The sequence below is a fragment of the Anomalospiza imberbis genome, chromosome 10 (genome assembly GCF_031753505.1).
Source record: "Anomalospiza imberbis isolate Cuckoo-Finch-1a 21T00152 chromosome 10, ASM3175350v1, whole genome shotgun sequence".
NCBI lineage: Eukaryota > Metazoa > Chordata > Aves > Passeriformes > Viduidae > Anomalospiza > Anomalospiza imberbis.
The window spans coordinates 17,752,055-17,769,280 of record NC_089690.1 but is presented as its reverse complement, the minus strand read 5'-3'; the positions used below and the strand labels follow the sequence as shown (position 1 = coordinate 17,769,280).

At 42.3% G+C, this 17,226-nt stretch overlaps 1 protein-coding gene across 18 annotated transcripts in view; it reads right to left on the bottom strand.

The window, feature by feature from the left end:
* The window catches only part of PAX3 (paired box 3), a 73,349-nt gene that overhangs the window by 24,703 nt on the left and 31,420 nt on the right, over nucleotides 1–17,226 (bottom strand). For 4 of the 18 annotated variants that reach the window (XM_068200969.1, XM_068200979.1, XM_068200970.1 and 1 more), the window contains one exon: nucleotides 10,780–10,862. The exons of 10 other annotated variants lie outside the window; for them this stretch is intronic. The gene's annotated coding sequence lies outside the window, so the exon portion shown is untranslated. Of the gene's footprint in view, nucleotides 1–7,541; nucleotides 7,676–7,845; nucleotides 7,991–10,779; nucleotides 10,863–16,012; nucleotides 16,083–17,226 lie in introns of those variants that run through there. 4 more of the 18 variants (XM_068200973.1, XM_068200983.1, XM_068200968.1 and 1 more) reach the window with 4 other exon arrangements.

Here is a 17,226-nt window from a genome sequence, read left to right as displayed (position 1 = left end):
AAGCTGGCTTAAACTGTGCAATTTAAAGGGGATATTTACTGCTAAATTCCTGAAGTGAACTCCCTCACCGAGTGGGAAGTATCTGGAGACATATCATTATCTTTTTTAAAATGTTTTATAAAGACTTAGCAAAATCTTGACATGTTTCCCTATGCTCTCATTCCTTTCTGCAAGAGAATGAATATTTCAAGCCCTGACTTCATTTCATTTTCACTCTATATTTCATTAAGCAGTATATAAAAGGAACAAAGGTAAACCAATAAAAAAACCAACTCTATAGTATCTAAGAGTCCGGAACAGTATGTGTAATCAAAGGCAAAAATTTAAAGAGGAAGTAATAAAATTAAAGTAGGCATAAAATGTATATCACATGAAACTACTTTTATATCTATCTGCTTTCACTGGCATTACCTTTTGCCAGGCCTAGTTGCTATGTGCAGCTTTATTGAAAACATTGGCTTCTTTTGTCTTATTTGCCCTGTGATATGAAAGTCAGACAAATGTATTCACAAAGGATAGCTGTATGTCTGTACTACAAATAGTACTGGTTTTATTTCTTACAAAGTATTCTTAAATATCACTATCATCAAGGAAGTCTTTATTCTTATTTTTTTTCTTATTAAAATACCATGATTAGACTTTTGTATAGGTGACAAGGGTCAGAGTACTGGCTGAGCACAAAAATTGGATACACTTCAGCCTTTAGACAAACAATATATATTTTATATATGTTCAATCATCACAGTGCATTGCCCTCTCACTAACAGGTCTACTGACTTCCATGATATACAAAGATATTATTCAGCACTGGCAAAGCTGGTGAGATTTTAGTTGGGTTATTTCTACATCCATCACCTCCACAGACACAAAACATATTATCACATGCATATCACTAAGCTTTAAATGTGTCCTAATGCTCCTAATTTTCCAAACCCTTAATTCATAAATATAAGGAGACTCACTCATGGGAGACTGCCTGGCTGGGCTCCTTGGGATCACCAGAACCCCTCAAAATGGGAGAGGAAGTAATTTAAAAAGGAATTACAGAATTAAAGAGAAATTATTTGTCCCTTAACTGCTCATGACCTATCTGGTGGCCTAAGGAATTGCTGAATGCTTATTATCACCACAAATGCACAACCCCACTGCCCAATGTCACAGGCATTCAGTCACCTGGAGTTCTGCAACCATCCCTTTTCCAAACACTGTAAATAGACACATGGGGCAAAAACCGCACAACAAAATGACACACAAGAGGTCATTCTGTGGGCTGTTCTTCCTCCCAGCAAGACATTTCATTTGAATAATTAAATAACAATAACATGACAACCATTTAAAGCCCATGCATTAGGGTGCAACACAGTGCACCTGACAGAGGCAGGCAGAGGGGTTATCATCATGGAGAGGTTATCATCCTGCGACCCGGGGCAGCAGAACTTCTCTGGTAGCTCTTTACACACTGTAACATTTTTTAAAAACATATTACACAGTCTCTTCTTCCTAGTGTAACAGCCAGAATGAATTCTGTCTAGATGTGGATCTCACTAAAATAAGACCAAGGAAAGAAAAAGTAAAAACAGCAAAGGCCAGGGAGGGTTTTGGTAGCGGTTTATTAGCTAGCTACTCCACACATCCATCTTCTCAGTTCTTTATTTAAGCAAGATTAATTTCACAGAGTCTCCCCCTTGTGCCACGGCAGCCCTGGGGCTCACTGGGGTTTTCATTCTGCCAGCCCTAGGGCTCACTGGGGTGCTCATTCTGCCAGTCTGGGGCTCACTGGGGTTTTCATTCTGCCAGCCTGGGGCTCACTGGGGTGCTCATTCTGCCAGCCCTGGGGCTCACTGGGGTGCTCACTCTGCCAGCCTGGGGCTCACTGGGGTGCTCATTCTGCCAGTCTGGGGCTCACTGGGGTGTTCATTCTGCCAGCCTGGGGCTCACTGGGGTGCTCATTCTGCCAGCCCTGGGGCTCACTGGGGTTTTCATTCTGCCAGCCTGGGGCTCACTGGGGTGTTCACTCTGCCGGCCGGGGGCTCACTGGGGTGCTCATTCTGACAGCCTGGGGCTCTCTGGGGTGCTCATTCTGCCGGCCTGGGGCTCACTGGGGTGCTCATTCTGCCAGCCTGGGGCTCACTGGGGTGTTCATTCTGCCAGCCTGGGGCTCACTGGGGTGTTCATTCTGCCAGCCTGGGGCTCACTGGGGTGCTCATTCTGCCAGCCTGGGGCTCACTGGGGTGCTCATTCCGCCAGCCTGGGGCTCACCGTGGCCGCGGTGGCTGCCGGCGCCCGTCTGATCCCCGCAGCCATCCAGGCCGAGCCGAGCCGAGCCGAGGCGAGGCGAGTGACCTCCTCGTGTTTGCTCGGGTGCAGGCAAGGGGAGTGCAGCGGCACCGCCACCCCCACACAAACCCACAGCAAATGACAAATGACACTTTCTCTTTGTGATCTTTGGGATTTTTGTTGACTTATTTGGAGGCTTTTGTTGAGTCCTAAGAAATGGCCTGTGGCTGAGGCCTATTGGGCCGATTTCCACGCTCCATCTGTGGTATCCATCAGCGGGGCCTTTGCCCGCATTCAGGGCTCTGACACCTGCCTGGCAGGATGCAGGAGGCACAAAGGCGGCTGCCGTGGAGGCGGGGGCGGTGGGCCGGGGGGCTGGGGAGGGCAGCCGGGTGAAGGGGATGCACAGCAGGGGTTAATCCAGCTCCCCCTCCCCAAACCTCCGCACCTGGAGGCGTCCCTCCAACACTGCCTCCTCCACCAGAGGTGAGGGGCTCAAGCGCAGCCCTCCTCACACTGAGGGGGAATTAAGGAGGAAAGGGAGGGAGGGAGGGAGGGCGGCAGAACTGCCCCAGGATGGGGGTGTCAGAGGCACCCGAGGCGCTCCCCAAACGCACGTCTGGGCATGGCTCTCCGCGATGGCCAGGAGCAGCGGTAGGTGGCCAGTAGGGCATTCCTGCCTGGATCCTTGTTTGTGTTGGGGTAGGCTTTCAGCAGCTGGCTTTTAACAGTCGACAAGATAGAAACGCACCAAGCACCCTTTTCTTCCTCAAAATAAAGTCCACAGGAAGATAAAACGGCATCCTTGTTTCGTGCTAACAGCCCGTCTCTTTCCTTCCCTCTCAGCAGTCCTGTTTAGGGGCAGGCTCTTATATCCATGCAAAATAATAAAGACTCTAGAGCACCTCTCTCCCTCCCAGCACATCAGCTCCTCGTTTTTCTGTGTTTGCCTGGGGAAACATGACGCCAGGCTCCCCCCTCTCCTCCTCCTCCTCCCAAAACCTCACTGTCACAGCAAGGAGCCATTAAAAAGAAAATACGCCCTGCCAGGTCTGTGCTAATCAAACCAGGACAAATAAACTCTGACACTCAACAACTCCCCGAGTGCCTGCAGCCCGGGGAGGAGACTACAGATTAGTTATGAATATGGCAGGCAGCAGGGGACAAGCTCAGGGGTCCCGAGTCACCCCACAGCCACCTGTGAGCTCTTTAGACGCCACAACTGAAGCTGTGTTTATCTAAGATAAAGCATGCTTCAAGGAACAGAAGAGCACCCCTAAAGTTTAGGTTCTCCCCCCAAAGCACTTTTGGGCAAGGTTACTGCTACTCAAAACTGCAATTTACCCAATTCAACGTTCAATTTCTGTGCTTCAACATCCGTAAGGTAAGAGGACAGAAGGGAGGTTTGGACACCCAAAGTTTCACCCTATTAAGTCATAGCCCAAAACTTGTTATCAATTGGACTCCTTTTCTTTGAGAAGAAAAGCGAAATCAGATTTCAAGAAACAGAGAATGAAACAGGCAGCCACAAAAGATTTCTCAGATGGGTTTATGATAAAACATGCTAATACCGCTCCATGCTTCTTTTTTCCCATTAAAAATGAAAGTTTAGGAATCAGCAAATATATAAAGAAATTCTCAACCTTGCTAGAAAGCAGCAGAGTACCTGATACAATGTGAAATACCCACAAGTAGTAGAATTGCTTTGAGCCAGTTCTGGCATTTTGACTATGATATATCAAAGAAGGAGAAATGAAACCAAAAAGAAAGCCTCTGTTCTAGACAGGAATATCGCTCATCTAACAAGGATTAAGTCACACTTCAATTACTCCTTTGAAAACTGCTGCTATTTGTAAAGGGCATACTTACAAAAAAAAAAATTGTAAATGACTTTAACTCCACAGGCACTTTAAAAAAAGTCTGCAGTGAGAGAATGAGAGAAATGTTGAGAAAATATGTTGCTACTTAAGTAAACTTGTTAATAAGAGCAATTTATCCGTTGCTGGAATTGGAAAAGAGCAAGCCCATATCCTGTGAGCTCTAAGCTGGAAAGTCAGCACGGAAAGGAAACAACCACCACAGCAGTGATAAAAGTGATCTTCTTGAGAAAAATGGATGGTATTTTTATTTTGTTTGGGCTGATTCACATAGAGAAATGCGCTTTGTACGGCAAAGTGAAAAGGAAAACAGTAGCTGCAGTAAAAGGAAAAGGCCAACAGTGACTTTTATTTACAATTACCAAGAGACAGGCTATTATTGACCATATGTGCCACAATCGCCCTCCTTATCATGGGTTGGCCATCATGTCCACTGGGAGCTGTTAATGAACTGGGTAATTGAGCTGCTGACATGTGTTACCAAAACAAAACAATAGGAAGAAGAGACAAATGAACATTTTATTTGCCAATCAGAGTAGGTTCCGCTTTTCAGAGAACGGTGCCTAAGTAAGTGGCTGAATACATAAAACAGTGCATTGAAGGCAAGCAGATGCATGCACAATAATGGTTAACTGACAGCCTATGGCCCATCTGTGCTTAACATTTTGTTAAAGAAATTACTTGACTTGCTAAAGAGACAAATCATACAGCTGCCCCAAGTGCTGCATTATAAGAGATAAATCATTAGCTAAACTGTTTCATGCTTAAAATGACAATGCATATTAACAGTTATGCAGGGACATTTTGTCAGCACAGCTTGATGCAGTTATAAGTGACAAAAAATGTGACAGCTCCTAGCTATTCAATGATTTCAACTTAGAAGAGAATGACAACACTGTGAAAACAATTTCACCGCATAAACAATAGACAATTCACAGGCTCTTCTTTTTTAAAAATATTTTTTTTTCAATGATGAAATAATATGGAAAAGAAAAAAAATGCACAGTGTCTAACTGTTCTGCACCATTAATCTGCTAGCATGTACTTCATTCAAAATCACAGAGCATCAAAAAGGAACACATTCCATTTTAAATATCAAAGACTGCATCGCCAGCACTAAGAATAAATGGCTAATTCTCAACTGTGCATGAAAGGATAAAGAATTTCTAGAGTGAAAGGAAGGGAAAAGGAAACTGCAAACACAACTACAAAAATCTCTTCTTATTCCCCCACCTCCTTTGCCAAAAGGAGATTTGCTTTGTTGATACAAGTAACGCTAAAGTACTTACCAGCTTTGCATGCGGGTCTGATCCGAACTTTCACTGCTGTAAATTTGCACTGGGGGATTACTATTATTGTCATTATGATAATTATTGTCATTATCATTATTGACATTATTAATTCTTATTACTTACATTGAAAACTAAATATAAAGGAACTGTAGTTAGCACTTAGATCCTATGGTCCAGGAGGTACACAAACATATGTGCATTATCAAAAAAAAAAAAAAAAACCAAAAACAAAACCAAAAAAAACTAAGCCAAATAAATACTGCGATTTGGTAAAAGTCATGTAGCCTGTGGGAGGTTTCCCTGTGTTTTCAGAAGTTGGTATTTATATAAGAGTTAGCTCAGGTTTAATAACTAAATAAAGTGTAAGTTGCTACAGTTTTTTCCCACGAAGCCAAGACATCCTCGCTGACTGTGCAGAGTTTCCATTCACTAGCCTCAAAAGACTGCTCTGCTATTTGTACACGAGCAAAGCTGGATCCAAGCAGGCTTTGCCCTTGCTCAGCCTGTGTGTCCCTCCTTTCCCGGCAGACGCAGGCAGAGTGCGGCAGCGGCAGCGGCGCTGCGCTGAGCCGGGCGCGGCACGGAGCGCACAGCCGGACCGTGCCCGGGCCCGGAGCCGCCCGGGCAGCTCTGCAAAGCGGCCAGACCAGGCAAAAACACAGCTCGTTGTTTCTCTCCGGGAGCTCACGAGTGCCCACGTCTGGGGAATTTTCCAGCCCTGCTCACAGGGAGCATACCTGGTAACGCTGAGAACACCAGTACTCTATTTAAGTATTGTGGCATCTTGTCTGTTCGCTTACAAAATACTTGTTTTTCCATTTCAAGGAAAAACTTCCAGAGGATTAAATAACTTTGTCTCCTAAAATTAAAAAAAAAAAAAAAAAAAGAAAAAAAAGTGAAGGAAACTAAATATACAATTCCAAATGAGGTTTTCTCCCAATAAACTTTAGGAATTTTAGGTGACATTTTAATATAAGACAGAGAGACAGACTTAGGAGGAAAGTGAGAGCTCTCTTGCAGAAATCCCAGAACATATTTAGAAAGGACTGGTGTCATGTTTTCAAGCCAGTATGAGCTGGTGGAAGAGCTGATTGATAACCAATTAAGACTGAAAATATTGAGTACCCTGGGAGATGGAATTTGTCGGTTGAGAAATTAAATAAAGCAAATGAAGGAGTCTCTGGATAAATGACGAGACTGTATTAATGAGTTAAAGAGCTGCAAATAATTGAGTTGTCAGCAATCTTTCAATTGTGTAAGGCAGTGTGGATTTTTCAGAAGAAAAAATCTATAAATTATATTTGCCTCAATCCTTTGTAACAACACCATGCAAACAGAACTCCTAAAGTTCTATGAGTTGCTCAAACTACTGAGGACACCAAGATAGAAGAGGCTTACAAGCATTTCTCAACATCAGCTCTGTATTTCTTCACTGATTTCACTTGTAGTAGTGCTAACTTTTGAGGAAAACAAAAAACTATACAGATGGCTAAAGTTAAAAAAAATTATAATTATTTAATAAACTTCCTATTTGTCTAACTAGCACCTGAATTAATAACATTTTTGATTCAAAAAAACCACTAGCAGAGCAAGCTGTTGTAGATAGCTTCATCTCCATATCATGATTACAGTCCTCAAAGTCTCAGAGGGAAATCAAATTTATCATCTCTTCTTAAATCCACAGCTGCAACCAGACCACCCTTCAAGCCACTTTTACCCACTACAGAAGTACACTGAGTTATATGACCATCTCTATTTATTGCTTTCAAGACTAGGAATGGCCAAAATATTTCCAGACATTTTTTTTTCCTTAAATAGCATATTGGCTTTGTCATTGAATACAACCCCATTTCCTCTAGAAATTACTTAACTTTGCAGGAGACTTTTGTGAAAGAAAACTAAAAGTACTGACTTTTTTTCCTCCACTTTTCAGATTTCAGTCAATAAAAACAGCTTATCTTATTCATCAAATATTTTTCCTATGATTGATTTTCGAAGACACTACCTACTCCTGCCAAATACTTCTTTTCCAGCCAAAGCTGTTAGTAGCTCTAGGTCACTTCCATCACAACTACATAAGAATTGGGGTGCTGACCTCAAAATCCATCATCTTCTGTCATGAAATCTGGTCCTACTGGGTATTGAGCCCTCCAGTCCCACTGGTCAAAGACAGCCCCTGCCTTTATGGTTGTTGCAGTGTTTGGGATAAAAGGACCCTACAACAGGATAGCAGCAGGGTGCTCCGTACCTCTTTGTGTTACTTCCTCTGGGGTTTCTCATTCCAGCCCCTACCTTGGGTGCCAGCATGGGGGAATGCAGGACTCTGTGTCCAAGACTCTCTGAAGCACACAATGCCCTTTCATTCATTACAGTGCCTATGATGCTGTTCCAGTAATTACCTTGAGTCCATCCAAGGACTGGTCACCTGCAGATGCTCCTTGTTCCTCACCCTGTGAGGTTTGCATGCCCACGAGCTCCTGGCATCATCCTTTAATTACATTTCCTGGGGACTGTCTTCTACCATCCCCACAAAAGCTATTGGAGCTCACAGATGTCACCTGACCAGTGCACTGCAGTAATACAGACACTAAACAAACATGAGAAAATTAAGCACACACAAAGTGCTCTGAGGACATGGACCCTGGCTTGCTAATAATGAAGCAAGGTACACAGCTCGCTATCTAATCCAAAGAAACAGGAGGAGCTTAATTTCCAAAGAAAACTCACAATTTTTCAGTCCAATAAAAAAACAGAGCAAAGCCCCGGACCAGCTGACCTCGGAGCAGTCAATGAAAGGGAGTGATGGGCTGTGCTGGACTGCAGCCAGCCCCACAGCACCTTTATAGCATGGAAAATGTTCCAGCTGGGAGTCTCTCTGGATCCAGTCTCTACACCAGAGACATATGTAATTCCCTTAAATATGCTCTCATTTACTGCTTGTTGACAGATGCTGATAAATGTTCTTGAGAAAACCTGCAGGAAGGATGGTTGCTGGTGGATGTCTAATGGTAGAGATGTCAAAAATTATTTGACTAAACATACACATACTTAACATCACCAGCTTTGAAACCTCTACATATATTAAGCAATTTATAACTGTATCTCTGAATTATTAGCAGTCTCAAAAACTGAAAAAGTAACTCTGCACCAAATTTAGTGCAATAAACACACTGGCTTCTCTTAACTATTCACCATACACATACAGCATAAGTGGCAGGATGCCTGTTGATGAGTCCTGTAGGCTTTGCTTGGACACTAACGTTACAAAATATATTTTCACTCATTTCCTTTTTTTCCACTCCCACAGTGTCCCTACAGCATAAGCATCCAGAATTTCAATGACTTAAAATGACATGATTGTCTAAACAGAGAGTATTTGAGTGATACATAAGGTACAAAACCACACATACAACACATTTGCTCTTTGCTATTCCCAAAGAAAGACATTCTGAAGAGTCTAGTTCTACATTCTCAGTATTAAATGCAAGTCACATTGTGGCAGTGGTCTTTGGATCCAGCCTCTGGACTCAGATAACCCTCACCCACCCTCAGGCATCAGGAATGTCCACACTCAGAAGACACAAGCTTTCTACTTCAGTTCCTTTTAACCAAACACAATGAAAGTTCCTGTGGGTTTTTTTGGAGCATGAAGAGGAGCTCACTTTTAGATGATCTCCCACACACTGAAAATAAATGGTTTCATTAAAACTGATAGTTTTACCCTCTAGAAATAGGGCAAATTCTCAAAGATAATAGAGAAAGTGGTCCCAAATCAGATTTGCAATGTTTAAAATTAGGGGGAAATTGCCAAAATGCAAACAGATGAATCCAGAAAAGTTAAAATGCCTAGTTTCTTAGTTACAGTCTTTCATCTCTGTAAAATCAGCTATCTTAAATTGTTAGGCTGTAGGGTTAATTGATAGCATCTATTTAAAGGTTCTTTCTGTTTCCCCAGAGGTCCTCAACATTCAGCAGGAAGCAGGAGAAGATCTAGGAGAAGCTTTATGTCAGCTATAAAAATCCTGGCTCCCACTTCATCTTGCCTTCCAGTGCTCTGGCACTACTCAGAGTTCTTTTTTGCTTCCACTTGTACTCAGCTAAGAGCACCACAGCCTGCAAACACTCTTATATGCACTGCTGGGTACCCAGGAGCATCACAAGTGAGAGTCCTAATATCTTCATCTCAAAACATGCAACAAGAGAAGTTTCTTAGGTGGGAATAAAAGTAGTCCTCCTTGTTTCTAATTTCCCCTGAAAACATAATTTATAGCACATTCAGAACCAAGAGGGCTTCTCGAAAGCAAACTCACCAGAGTGCTTGGCATTTTCCTGCCACCATATGAAAACATAACAGGTCCTAAAATGGAAGTTTGAGTATCTCATCTTGTAAATCCAGACTGAAAGAGAAATACCTCCACGATGAATACTGGAAGAACACCAACCACTAACACACAGCCTGCCTTCCCTGCCTATGCAAACAAGCGGCACATATTTTGCTGGGCTTTACTAGGAAGCTTAGAAAAGACAAGCATTCAAACCCAACTGAATTTCAGTAAAAATCATGCCCTTTCTTTTTATTTGACAGCAAATTTTTAAAATGCTAATTTTTTTCTTCAATTCATACCCTATGGATTGTGAGATGTGATTCTCTGCCTGCTTTAGGTCAAACCCTGCTGAGAGCCACATCAAAGTGGTTAATACAGATTAGGAAGTCAAAACTTGGCCTGCAACCCAGGCGGACAGAGCCCGACGGAGGGGCCTGACAGATGCCCCAGATGCATCCAAGGGGAGGCTGCCAGAGTGAACTCTGCACAATAGCAGAGAGACAGAAAAGAATAAAAGCTGCACGCTGCCAGCCAGCCTCCTGTGTCCGCAAAGGAAAACCGGGATCAACGGAGAAACCAGGTCTTGGCAGCCTTTCTAAGTGGCTTCCTTTCTATTGTTAGACAAGCAGGACAGGGAGATCCAGGGTCCCAGGTTTAATCCTGTCCAAGGGGACCACAAACCACAGAAACAAACGCAAGAGGGCTACCCTGTGAGGGTAGTGGACTTTTTGCCTTCACCTACTGATGGCCAAGTAATCAGTGTTCCTCTGTGCCTGATAGCATATAAGTGTGCCTTTGGGCACACAGCAGAAGCCTAGAACATTTGTTGTCTCAATAGACATCAAGTGAGACAGGAATTCTAGAGGGGCTTTGCTACAGTGACAGCTTGCCATCATCTGCTGCAGTTTTTGGGTACCAGTGAGCTGAAGCCACTGTTCATCCTAGAGCTCAATAGCCTCCATATCTACTTAAAAGTCTAAAAATGTCTGTGCACCTTCACGTGCTTACATCATTAGGTCCTTTTCACAGAGAAATCCCAACATCTGTGTTGGTACAGCTCCCAGCACAGTGGCAGTCCATGAGCAGGGCTCCTGTTTACCATAGAAATACAAATAACAAGAAGTGGCTGAGTGACAGATGGTCAGGAAACATTTCTGATGTTTTCAGTGACAATTACCTATTCAGACACTCAAATCAGACTTTCCAAATCACAGTCTAAGGGCAGTTGCAAACAATATTTTACAAACAAACTTTGACCCAGGCTGTGTTCGGGTGAACATCCACTTAATTCTAACATACATGATCACATGTAATTGAATTAGCCAATATGTGCAGTGGATAATTTCACAGTGAATGCTCAAATTGGGATCTTCAAAGAAGAGCCTGCATCTGTCATTAAAATTAAATAACAGTCATGCTGTTCTGCTCAGGTACCAGAATTTGTATTGCCAAAATCCTTGCACTTTTTGAAAGTCACCTTGAACTTGAAAACTATTATGCAAAATTCAAACATCCAGAGTTTTGGGGTTTTTTTGCAGTCTGACTGCTCAGGAAAAGAGTTTGCAAAAAGTGTTTCAATCCAAACAAAATCTTATCCAACCTTCCATGCTTTGTTTTGCATTTTTAATACCATATCACTTGGAATTATTCCTATACTGTTCTATATAAGACACAAAACCACTAGAAGTGCCATTAAGATTTTTTTGATTGGGATCTAACCCAAGAAACCTAATTACAACCAGGGTCTGTGTAAGGAAGGGGCTAGACCATCTTCTGTCCAACTTGCAGCAAGTGGGTCATCATTGCCTGCCTCTGAACAGTAACACATTTAACTAGAAAGACAAATATCAAGCATCTTTGCCTCCAGGAATGTTACTCCATTGGAGACTTCAATTTTCATTATAATATGGGACCATGAAGGTTCATTTGGAGGTTTGTGATCTTTCTAAGCAAACCTGGACTTCGTTTTGAATAAAAAAATGGGCCTATTTATGGTTTTGCATCAAAGTCATGTGAAATGTCTGGTTTTGCATGGATTTAATTAGAGACAAGCCTAAGGCACAAGAAGTTCAGATCCTGATCAGGATCCAGATCCACCCAAAGCTGAGGGACATTTAGACTGAGTGACTTGGTTCTTGTCCATCTCCGATTCCAGCACGAAAACCAGGTGGGACTCACTTTCAGCAAATCCCAGATTTTTGCAGCTTTTCTAGCTTGGCATGTCAGGAGCAACAGGAGGGTTCCTATGACTTCTGATGGGGTCTGAAACCCATGAGACACTGAGTCCCTGCAAACCAAAACCGTGGCATCTTCCCAGCTCTCACAATTAAGCTTTAAGCTTTAGGAAAAAAGAAAAGCCAAATTAACAGCCCTATTGACAGTTTTATAGACCCCTGAGGGCTCTGCCTACATCCAAAGACAGTGGGGCTTTTCTAAATTAAAGTGAATTAGCAATCAAGTTCCTAAGAAGGATTCATTTAATAAATTAAAGGGCAGAATTCAAAACAATTTCAAAAGTAATCCCTTGGCCACAAGTCATTCTCTATACAGTGGGAAAATGGAACATTGTCATTCTGATGTTTGTCTTAATTGGCATTCAGTTGTTTTCCTCTTTTAAAATAATTGTTTATTATTTTAGTGGGCACTATCTTGTAGTAAACTGATGTTGCCATAAGCTTCATTAGGAACATGATAAACTCCTAATTTTGTCTGATAAACTCAAGTTACTTGTTTAATTTTTGCAACCAGAATTAGGGAGAAAGAATTAGAAGTAAATTTGATCTTGCTGAGCCACTGAAGGAACCAAGATTCCCACAGTCCTCCTTAGCCTTGGAGTTCACAAAGACATTGAACAAACTTTTGGTTTTCTGAATTCTGCGCCGCACATACAGCATGGTTTCAAGAGTCTGTTCCCATGACGCAGCTCACTTTTTTTAGCAGAACTCTGTCAGGACCAGGCCCTAGCACAACGTATTTTACAGAGTTTCAACTCTCAGTTCAGCAGAAAAGATACTCTCACAAAGTCAACCCCACAAATTTCCTGAGAGCTTATATCAAACTCAATGCAGCTACCATTAGAAGTGACGACTTTCTGACTCCCAAAATGCCATTCCCTTTAATATGATTTCCTGTGGTAACACACAATTCAGTGGAAGGCCTTTGCACCTATTTAGGAACAGGCAGACTTTCAAATTAACTTCGATGGAGCCATGACAGATTATAGCAGCAAAGGTTCAGCTGCTCTGCCTTTTGGGTATGTTTCCAATTGATGTCATTTCATGCTTTCAGACCATGATTGCAACTTGGTGAGAAAGGGAATATTTGCCTTTCTCTTTATTTCACATTTCTCCTTCCAAGCTTTCTCCCCCGCCTTCCCAATTCTGTGCTAGTGGAAAAAATAAAAAACCAAAATCTAGTTAAAGTCTTTTGTGAAAAATGAAAAGAGAGAAGGAATAATTTGTCTTCTAGAGGGAGAAGCATGTGGTCATGGCACTCACTCAGGATGCTTTAGAGTGGAGACCAACTGAACAGTCTATGAGACCAGTAGCTCCTTCTCTATTTCCACTCTTCAGAAGGTCCAATGAGCGCTTGAAAAAAGACAGATCAAAAACCAACCAAACAAAAACCCAACACACACCCCAAAATAAGCTCCAAGCATCTGAGTTTGACTCTCCCATACTCCAAATACCCAATAGAGGGTAGCTAGAGAGGTCTAGTTACAGCTGTCACCTCAGTGCCAGGGAAACATATTCCCTTCCTAATGCAGGGACATACCCTGCTCACAGCAGACAGGACAGGCACTTTCTCCCTTACTCCTAACCAGGAATTCCATCTGGACTCAGGAATCTTCTCCTAGCAAATATGATGTGCTCCCAAAAAAAGTCAGTTTTTTCCGACTGCCAGGGTCCAATAGGAAAAGCTATTTATCTAAAAAGCATTGAAGTTTGACTGTTACAGCTCAAGGCTTTTTCTTAAGACTTTCCTCATATATTTTACCAACACAAAATTCAGAAAGATTTACTGAAAAACTTAATTAAGAGGCTGGGACTCTTGTGTTATAGCTGCACTGAAGAGCAGCAAACACATGACTGTTTTCCTGAGCATGCTGAGGCTTTCCATTATGCTTGATGTCTCTGGAGCTCGGGACTTTCCAGTGCACAACATGTGTATAAATGCACAATTCTGATCTACAATATTCAGACTATACAAATAAAAGTCCAACAGATAATCTCTCTTCTGTCACCTCTTGTCACACAGGTTCCCAGAAATACTCAGTTATCATTGCACATTATATTTTAATTGCCATTCAATGCAAACATAATGGGCTTTAGTAAACAGTCATATTTATTATTCCTACAACTATGCCATTCTCTTCCCCTCCAAAGCATAAGCAAAGTTGCACTGCTCAAACACATCTCTTTAGAAAGTCAGGCAAAGTGCCTCCTAAAGTCATCAGAATAACAGTTTTTAAAAGAACCGTATTCCATTTTTTCTTTTTTTTTTTTTTTGGCTTGTTTCAATGGGGAGCATCTTAGTGTGGAACTAAAATAAGTCAACACCACGAAGCACAAAAGATTGCAAGGATTTTCTGCAGCATGGGCTTGTCAAAGCAAGTAGGCAGCCTTTGTGTGCTCCGGCACAGCAGGAGCATTCCTCCAGGTCTGAGTGGCGAAGCGCCCCCGGCCACGGCTGCCCTGGGCGCCAGGGTTCCCACACCCAAGGCGGTGGGAAGAGGAGAAAGCAGAGCTGCAGAAGTAGCGTTGTAAATGGGATGAACTGGTCAACACGCTTCTTAGGAAATCCATGGCTTCCAGGAAGGATCACGTGTAAAGATTTACAATACCTCCACATCAAAGGGTTTGACATTGGCTATACTGGTCCTTTCAAAAGAAAGACATGTCTGTCCCCTATAGCATCAACTCTGACTCAGGCAAGAGTGCAAAGACATTGCTGAGAATCCTGCATGTACATACAAAAATAAGTTTTATTTTTGGATTTAAAAAGGAATTGAAAAAAGCACAACCAAGAGTAATTGACATAAAATTCCTATTTTCCTTTGCTCCTTTAAGGATGCTCAATTTAAATCTTAGTCTTGCAAAGAGTCCTGATAAAATCACCAAGTTTTCGCAGTTTTTCTATTTTCCCTTTACACCTTGCGCCAAGGCAGCTTTAAGGATAACGCCTGTGTTAGGAGCATGAATGGATGACCCTCCCGTACACACTGACCCAAAGATAAACTTTGACCTGATGTTTGCTAATAACACTTCTTCTTAAGATGCCTTGTTTCTTTTATGAACTTCTGCTTGACTCTAGGATCTAGAAGCTGACACGCATTAATATACATCTCTGCGTGCCCTTTGACTTGGCCATCAAGACCCTTTGACCCGAGACTTGATTCCTAAACCCTGTCAATTGTTTTCAAGTGGAAAAAACTTATTTTCTAGTAATAATTAATTTTAGACATGTTTTATTAAGCATTTCTTGCCTCTTTTTAACTTGTTATTTGAATTTGAGTACAATTGATGATTTCTTCATTTAGTGGGTTTCCAGATTTAAAAGTAAACAAACCTAAAGATACTCCTTTAGAGTTTAATCTTTTGTTTCCAAGCTTTGTAAAACTCCCAGCAACACTCAAGCACTTTGACATTACAAAAACCTCCCCATGAATGATAATATATTCTAAAAAGCCTTCTTTTGTGCTTTTCAGGTTAGTCTGTGTATTTCTGCAGCTTCACAATTTTTTTCAGATCACTTTACAGCATTTTTCAGATGAAGTCCCACAGCCATAAAAGCCAAAGGCAAAACTTCCATGAATTCCCATGTCAGCAGGATCCAGCCTTTTGGCTGAGGCACTCAGAACCACTTTCTAGCTAACACTTGGTAATTTTAGACTTAATTCTTGGAAGAACTTTAAGAATCTACAGTAAAAAAAAAAACAGATCCATTTATATGGACATCTATTCCTCCCCTCTGTACCCTCCATTCTTGCAGCCATACACACACACTGAGCACTAAAAGGAGAGGGTGAGGAGCCCATCGCCAGCCCATCCCCGCCGGCACGGGGCATGCTGCCACTTCCTGGTACATTCACAGTTGGAAATTTCTAATTCCTGGAATCATGTTACATTATGGCAGGAATTGCTGCACTTCTGCCTGTTTTACATCAGGCTTGAGAGACTGCACAAAGAGAATGAATGCTTTCCAGTGCTTAGATGATGTATTGAGTGTACGTTGTACACACAGCACTACAGCAATCAGCATCTGGGAAGGAACACCAGCAAATAAAAGGCCTCCAGTTTCAAGGAGAAGCACTGGGACATAGCAAATGAGGGGTTTTAGCAAAGCAAAGAGACTACCCGTTATTTTTGTTCATAAAATGCAATATAGCCCCATCTTCTAAGAGCTGGCTCTGCTTTCTTGCTAGGCAAAAATATTTCTCAAAAGAGAAAAAAAACAGCTTAAAATTATTTTTTTCATTTATAAAGCTAAATCCACATAGCACAACCAACATTCACTGAAGAAATCAAAGATGATGGACGCATCAGGCACTTGTACCAACAAGATAAAACAGGCGCCAGTTTAATGGAAAAGATGCTCAGGTTCTACCTCTTGCCACACAGCTAAACTAGACTTCAGTTTAGTTGGGTGGGGGAACACCCAGATAAGAAATTTTATGCTTTCAAGCATCTCACTGAGAAGCGCAACCCAAGCACCCACCTCACGTCTTAGATGTCCTGGCTGACAATCAGGAGCGGCCCAGGGCAGTGTCCAGCCTCAAAGCACACTTGTCTCATGGACAGAGGGGACTCAGTCACACACACAGCATCTAGGAACTCTACCAGGCAAGCAGCAAAAATCAAGGATTGGGGTTTTTATTAAATCTTTATGCACGTCTGAGAAGACCTAAAATGCTCTTTCCTCTTTTCAAAAGAGAACATATCCCAAACAATGTGGGGTTTGGAGTAGTCTTTTCAGGGTTTGGGGCTTGATGGCTCCCTTGGATCAGGCAATTGGACAGATTTCTGTAAGACAAAACCACAAGTAGAGACAACTGCAACAAAGGAAGAAAACCTGTTCCAAGCAAGGACCTGGCTGCAGCACCTGTCCCACCAATGCATGTTGCAGCCAGGGCTCACTTGGTTTGAAACCAAAATCTAAGGAGGAAACAAAGCTCCCCAAAACTCATGCAAATGAGATTTGGGCAGATATCCCAACTCTCCAAGTTTCCACAGAACAGGGTGTTCAAACCCCAAGTGGTTTGCAATATGTTCAGATAATAGATAACACGTCATGGAACCTCAGTGCTTTCTGCTTTCTTTTGTCAGCTCAGCTGACATCCAGCCATCCTTCTTTTACTCTGGTCATAACATGAAGACTATTGCATGTTTTTGCAACCCTACTCTCCCAATTTTACCTTGGCAGAGCCCATTGAACTGGTGTGCTACCCAGCAGGAG